The sequence below is a fragment of the Humulus lupulus genome, chromosome 7 (assembly GCF_963169125.1).
Source record: "Humulus lupulus chromosome 7, drHumLupu1.1, whole genome shotgun sequence".
NCBI lineage: Eukaryota > Viridiplantae > Streptophyta > Magnoliopsida > Rosales > Cannabaceae > Humulus > Humulus lupulus.
This window is the reverse complement of record NC_084799.1, coordinates 187,784,643-187,790,839: the sequence shown is the minus strand read 5'-3', so window position 1 is coordinate 187,790,839 and position 6,197 is coordinate 187,784,643. Positions and strand designations below refer to the sequence as shown.

Below are 6,197 nucleotides of genomic sequence, written 5' to 3'. Positions count from 1 at the left end.
ATGTTCAAATATGAAAAGTTTGGAATTAATTGAAACACAATTTGAATGGTGCATGCTTGAATTCTTTGATTTCAATATTGTAATGATATAGATATATATTATTACCATGCATAGTCTTATTGAATTGATGCTTGAATTGAATCTTTGAAATTAAATTAGCATAGACATGTGCAGTTTAATTAAAGGATTAAAACCATAGTACTTTGACGAAAGCCTGTGAAATTAATTGGAATTCTTGACTAATAGACAACCGGTTGGTGCAGCATCAATCCAATATCATTGTTAGAGTTGCATATTAGAGGGATAATTATTCTAGTTGCCATATTATTATTTCTCTTTCTTTGCAACTATTTTCCCAAGTTGTTTTTGTTTATTTTTCTGCATTTAATTAGTTCTCAATTGCTCATTTCTTATATCACAACATTTTTAATTAATTTTCATGCTCTTGAACCATTTTTTTTTAATTTATTTTCACAATCAAAAACTTAAAAACAATCCTAGTGGAGACGGTATATGATACTTGTTAGTGTATTACTTGTTGTTGACAGTGTACACTTACACTTAGCTTTATTTTACACAACAAGATTTTGGCGCCATTGTCGGGGATTGTTTAAAGTCATTTATTGTGAAATTAATTATCTTGTGATTTGGTTTAATTTTCTTCTGTTCTCACTTGGGTTATTCTCGTGCAAATTCAGGTTCAAACAGTGTATGAACGAGAATCAAGACCTTGAACTACTTTCCCTTGATCCAGAAATTGAACGCACATTCAGACAAAGTTGAAAAGTACGAAAAGCCCAAAGGGAAGTAGTAGTGATGGATGCTGAGAAAGGAGCTCAACAGGGAGTCGCTCAAGGGGCAGCAAATCAAGCGAGAGCTACTCAAGAAAGAGTAGCTCAAGGGGGAGTAGTGCCAATAATGGACAAAATGTAGTTATTGTGGTTGATGACGGAGATCGTACCATTAGGCAATACGCTATCCCCCATTTCAATGAGCTCAATTTGGGCATTGTGAGACCAGAAATACAAGCAGCATAGTTTGAATTGAATCCAGTAATGTTCCAAATGCTTCAAACTGTGGGACAGTTCAGTGGGATGCCTACCGAAGATCCTTTCGTCTATTCATTGAAGTGAGTGATTCTTTCAAGCTAACAGGAATTACAAAAGATGCCTTGAGACTAAATTTGTTTCCATAATCTTTGAGAGATAGAGTAAGGGCTTGGTTGAACTCCCTCCCAATAGATTAAGTGACTACTTGGCAACAATTGGTCGACAAATTCTTGATGAAATACTTCCCACCACCAAGATTGCCAAGCTGCAAAATAAGATCACTTGTTTCCAACAACTAGATGAAGAGTCTTTATATGATGCATGGGAGTGGTTCAAAGAGTTACTAAGAAAATGCCCTCATCATGGCATTCCTCATTGAATCCAAATGGAGACCTTCTACAATGGTTTAAATGCTCATACAAGAATGGTGGTTGACGCTTCAAAAAATGGGGAGGCCATTTCTGGCTACAGGTGGAACTTTGATCGACGTGGAAAAAGGGGAGCTAACAATGCGAGCTTGAGATGAGCAAGTAACTTTCAAGGTATTCAATCCTATACGTTCTCCAAATGAGTTGGAGGAGTGTTTGTCCATTCATGTCATGGACTCTCATATGGAGGAAGTGATACCCGTAAAGTATAACAAGAGTTTGAAGATGAAGCTACCTCCTGAAAAATTTAAGAAAGATAATGAGCCATGGAAAAGTGTAAAAAAGATGCCATCTCACATGCAAGAGCCACATAGAAAGAAGAAAAAGAAAAAGAAGGATGGTAGGAAAGCTCATTCCCAAATGTTTGAAGTGGGACAACATGTGTTTTTCTCTAATCCTTAGATGAAAGCCAACTATTGACCTCTAAAATAAAACTTCTCTGATTTATTCTTGGTAATCAAAGTCTATCCTTGGGTGCATTGGTTTGTGTGATGATAATTCCAGAAGAAAGTTTAAGGTGAATAGGAAATAATTTGAGTTTGGGGGTTGCAAGATTAAGCAACAAAAGACCTCGCCCAACTTACTTAGTCCTTGAAATTCTATATGGGAGAGTTGTTGTGCTTAAAGATGAATCTTGGAGCAGCAACATAAACAAAATATAAGAAAAAAAAAAGAGAAAGTGAAGAAGGGTTATCTCTATTGTATTTTTCATTGTTTTTACTCTTCTTCACTGTTGGTTTTCAGTGCCTCTAACTGAGTTCAGGTTCTTTGAGGGCGGTTTTGATATCATTGGGCTATTCCTTGATAAAATGGGGAGTATTTTGATGCATTCATGCTGGGAAAATAAGCTAAGTTAAATGCTGGTTTTTGTTGGAAATTCTGGAAAAGTCTGGGTGATGTTGTTTCTATGCTGTTAAACTCTATCGCAATGCTACGACATCTAGGATGGGCGAATATGGGGAGATATTTTACCAAAATTTATGGAGAGTATGACTATTTTTCGCCTATTTCAAGCGAGACATTGCCTGGGGTGGTGTCAAAAAATAATTGATGAAGAGCCCGAGGACAAGGAAGCTAGTGATGTGGGAGGGAGTTTTTCTTTACCTTTTGTCTTGTTAATGTAATTTTCTTTTTTCTTTGATGTTTCTTTATTTCTAGTTTTTGTTTTGCTTATTGTTGTTGTTGTTGTTTGGTGTTGTGTCGCAATGAGGACATTACTCTCTCTTAAGTTTGGGGGGGGGGGGGGGGGGGGGGTGTTGTTTAAATTGCTATTTTATTTTATTAAGTTTTAGGTGTTGTTTAGAAGAGTTTTGTGTTGAGTCTAGAGTCTAGGTTGTAATGGAATCAATTCTAGTAATGGTTGTGCTTAAGTGTGGGGGTGGCTAGGTGATAAAATTTCAGAAAAATAAAATTGCAATATTTGTTAACTCTTTTGTATTAGGGAGCCTTTAGTACATAAATTTTTTGGTGCTAATTCAACAGTTGTGAGAGTGTGTCTCAATTGAGTCTGCATAGTATGACCTTGAAATCCCTTGCTTTAGATTAAACTAAGTATTCATGAAGGTTTATTTTTTTAGAATTGGCTTGATAATTCCCTTGAGGCAAAAAATCCTAGGAGGCTTAATGATTTAGAGAGGATTTAGGAAATTTTCTTTGAACGTTTGAGCTTTTTATGCCTACCTTGTAATTATTATCCCTAGTGACCCAACTTTGAGCTTATTCGCCTATTTTGTTCATGTAACCTTAACTTGATAGTCAATCCCTTTTTACATATCATATTTGTAATTCTAACCAAACCTTAGGCTTAGTTTGTCTTGGACATTATGTGAGATAAGTTTGGGGGGGGGGGGGGGGGGGTGAGGAAATAGTATCTTGGTTCTTGTAGTGTTAATATTTGTTAATTTTTATACACTTATATGCTCAAATTTGTTAATTATGTTTATGTTTTTGTTATCTTCAATGTTTTTATTTTAAGTGTATTATTCTAAGTTGCCTTTTTTTTCATTTCATTCAACAACAAAAACAATAAAAACAAAAAAAAAAAGAAGAAAAAAAATGAGAAAAAGGAATGAAAATTTAAAAAATGTATATATAGTTAATTGTAAATAAAGAAATTTGTATGTAGTTGCATTGTAGTTATATTTGAGCATATAACTGTAGTATTCATAGAGGAAAGGGAAGTGAGTTCTAATGAGTGAGTTAGGGGGGATTGAGTTCATTTGTAATGGGTAAAGGATAATGAATTAATTAGGTCCAAGGGAAACTAGGTTTTAAGGTTGTAGCTTACAAATCCATCTTAATTCGTACCTTTAGCCTAGCCTACATTACAACCATGTGAAGACCTATGGATCTAAATCAATTTGCCAACTACATTAGTGGAGAAGGGTTATTGAGTTCAATATATGGATGCATGAATTAAACCTTAGGATTGCTACTTAGTTTAATCAAGGGGTTGATTTGGAAGAACTATTTGTGCACAATAAACTTGGTTTGTTTAGCATTTTAATACTTGAGGAACTTTGCTTGCGTATACACTTGAGTTATCATTTGAATCATTGACTTGAGAGCTTTATCCCCACTTTGTCATGACCATTTCCAAATTGATTCCAAGCTATTTATTTTGTTTTGTGTCTTGTTGGTGTGCTTGTGTTTTTTTTTTAATTTAGGGTGTTGTGTGTTTGTTGGGTAGTATAGTCATCACTTAGGACAAGAAATGAGATATGTTAGGGGTTGTGATAACTCTAGGAATTAGAGTTATTTTTATGCTTTTATTATTATATTTTTATCAGGAAAATAGTGGTATAGAATGTTTTGTAGTGTCTTTACTTTAGTTTTGTTAAAAATTAAATATAATACGATAATATTAAATATTAGTATAATGTTGGAAAAATATATCCTAAATTGTTAAATTTTATCTTTGAGGGTGGTTGGTAGAGTCTTTGATGTTTTAAAAGAATTTAAAGCTTGAAATGGATTGAGGATGATGGAATGCTGCAGCATGAAAGCAGCATCATGTTCTGCTAGCCAGCTACTTGGTATAATGCGTCTTTACTTTAGCGTCTTTACTAAGTAGCCAGCTACTTAGTGTCTTTACTTTAGTTTTGTTAAAAATTAAATATAATACTATAATATTAAATATTAGTATAATGTTGGAAAAATATATCCTAAATTGTTAAATTTTATCTTTGAGGGTGGTTGGTAGAGTCTTGGATGTTTTAAAAGAATTTAAAGCTTGAAATGGATTGAGGATGATGGAATGCTGCAGCATGAAAGCAGCATCATGTTCTGCTAGCCAGCTACTTGGAAGGCCCACGTGGGAGTCTAATTTGTCTTATCCAAATCAGTCTTTTTGGATTAGCCTTGATTTTGGGCTGAATGTTTTTAATGGGTATTAAGTCTTTGCTTTCATTTGGGTTCATTAGCCTACAAAGAGAAGGAAAATAAATGGAGGAAGAGGAGGCCCATGTGGGTGACAGAAGAGGGATATGACCTAGCTGAACTAATAAGGTTTTTCCTTCCCCAAAAGGGGACACAGGTTCAGACGAGTAAGAAATAGAGCAGCAGACACTTGGTACAAAATAGATACCCATTTTTGGAGAGCTTGAATTTTGAAGAAGGAGAAGAGCAAAGGGAAAAATCTAGAAGACAAGGACCACTTGGAGACATCCCATTGGCTTGCCTTTCTTTTTTTACTCTTAGTTTCTTTAATTTTTCTTATCAATTTTTTGAATATGGATGGTTATTATTTGAGTGTTTTTGAGTATGTAACCATGAGCTAAATTCTAATTAGCTAGGATAATTTTAACCCTAATATGTGAATTATGATATTTTGATTTTGATGCTAAATGACACTTGAGGTTTATTCATTCAAATATTTCTCATGATTAATACTTGCTAATGATTGATCACCTTAGTAAGTAGTTGGGTTAATGTTAAAATCTGAAAAGTTTGGAATTAATTGACATGCAATTTGAATGGTGCATGCTTGAATTCTTTGATTTCAATATTGTAATGATATAGACATATATTATTACCATGCATAGTCTACTGGAATTGATGCTTGAATTGAATCTTTGAAATTAAATTATCATAGACATATGTGGTTTAACTAAAGGATTAAAACCATAGTACATTTACAAATTCCTATGAAATTAATTCGAATTCTTGACTAATAGATAACCGGTTGCTACACCATCAATCCAGCATCACTGTCAAAGTTGCATATTAGATGGATAATTATTTTAGTTGCCATCTTGCTATTTTTCACTCTTTGCTACTATTTTCCCAAGTTGTTTATTTTACTTTTCTTTATTTAATTAGTTCTCAATTTCTCAATTCTTATATCACAATATTTTTAATTAATATATGTACTCTTTAACCATTTTGTTAGAATTTATTTTCATAATCAAAAAATTTGAAACGATTCTAGTGGAGACAATATTTTGTACTTGCTACTATATTACTTGTTGTTGATAGTGTACACTTGCACTTAGCTTTATTGAACGCAGTACTCCCTATGAAATAATTTATAGGCACAAATTTAGATCTCCCTTGCATTGGGATGAGTTTGGAGAAAAGCATATTTTAGGACTCGTGGCTATTAAGTAAGCCAGTGAGGCAATTGAGAAAATTCGCCAAAGGATTCTTACTGCTCAAAGTAGGAAAAAGAGCTACGCAGATCTTAAGATAAGGGACATCAAGTTTTCAGTTGGCGAGTTTG

At 33.7% G+C, this 6,197-nt stretch overlaps 1 non-coding gene across 1 annotated transcript; it reads right to left on the bottom strand.

Moving 5' to 3' along the window:
- Positions 1-1,311: 1,311 nt before the first annotated feature.
- LOC133792956 (small nucleolar RNA R71) lies at positions 1,312-1,418 on the bottom strand. Its single transcript, XR_009874415.1, has one exon. It is a non-coding gene; the product is annotated as a small nucleolar RNA R71 (small nucleolar RNA).
- Positions 1,419-6,197: the final 4,779 nt, after the last annotated feature.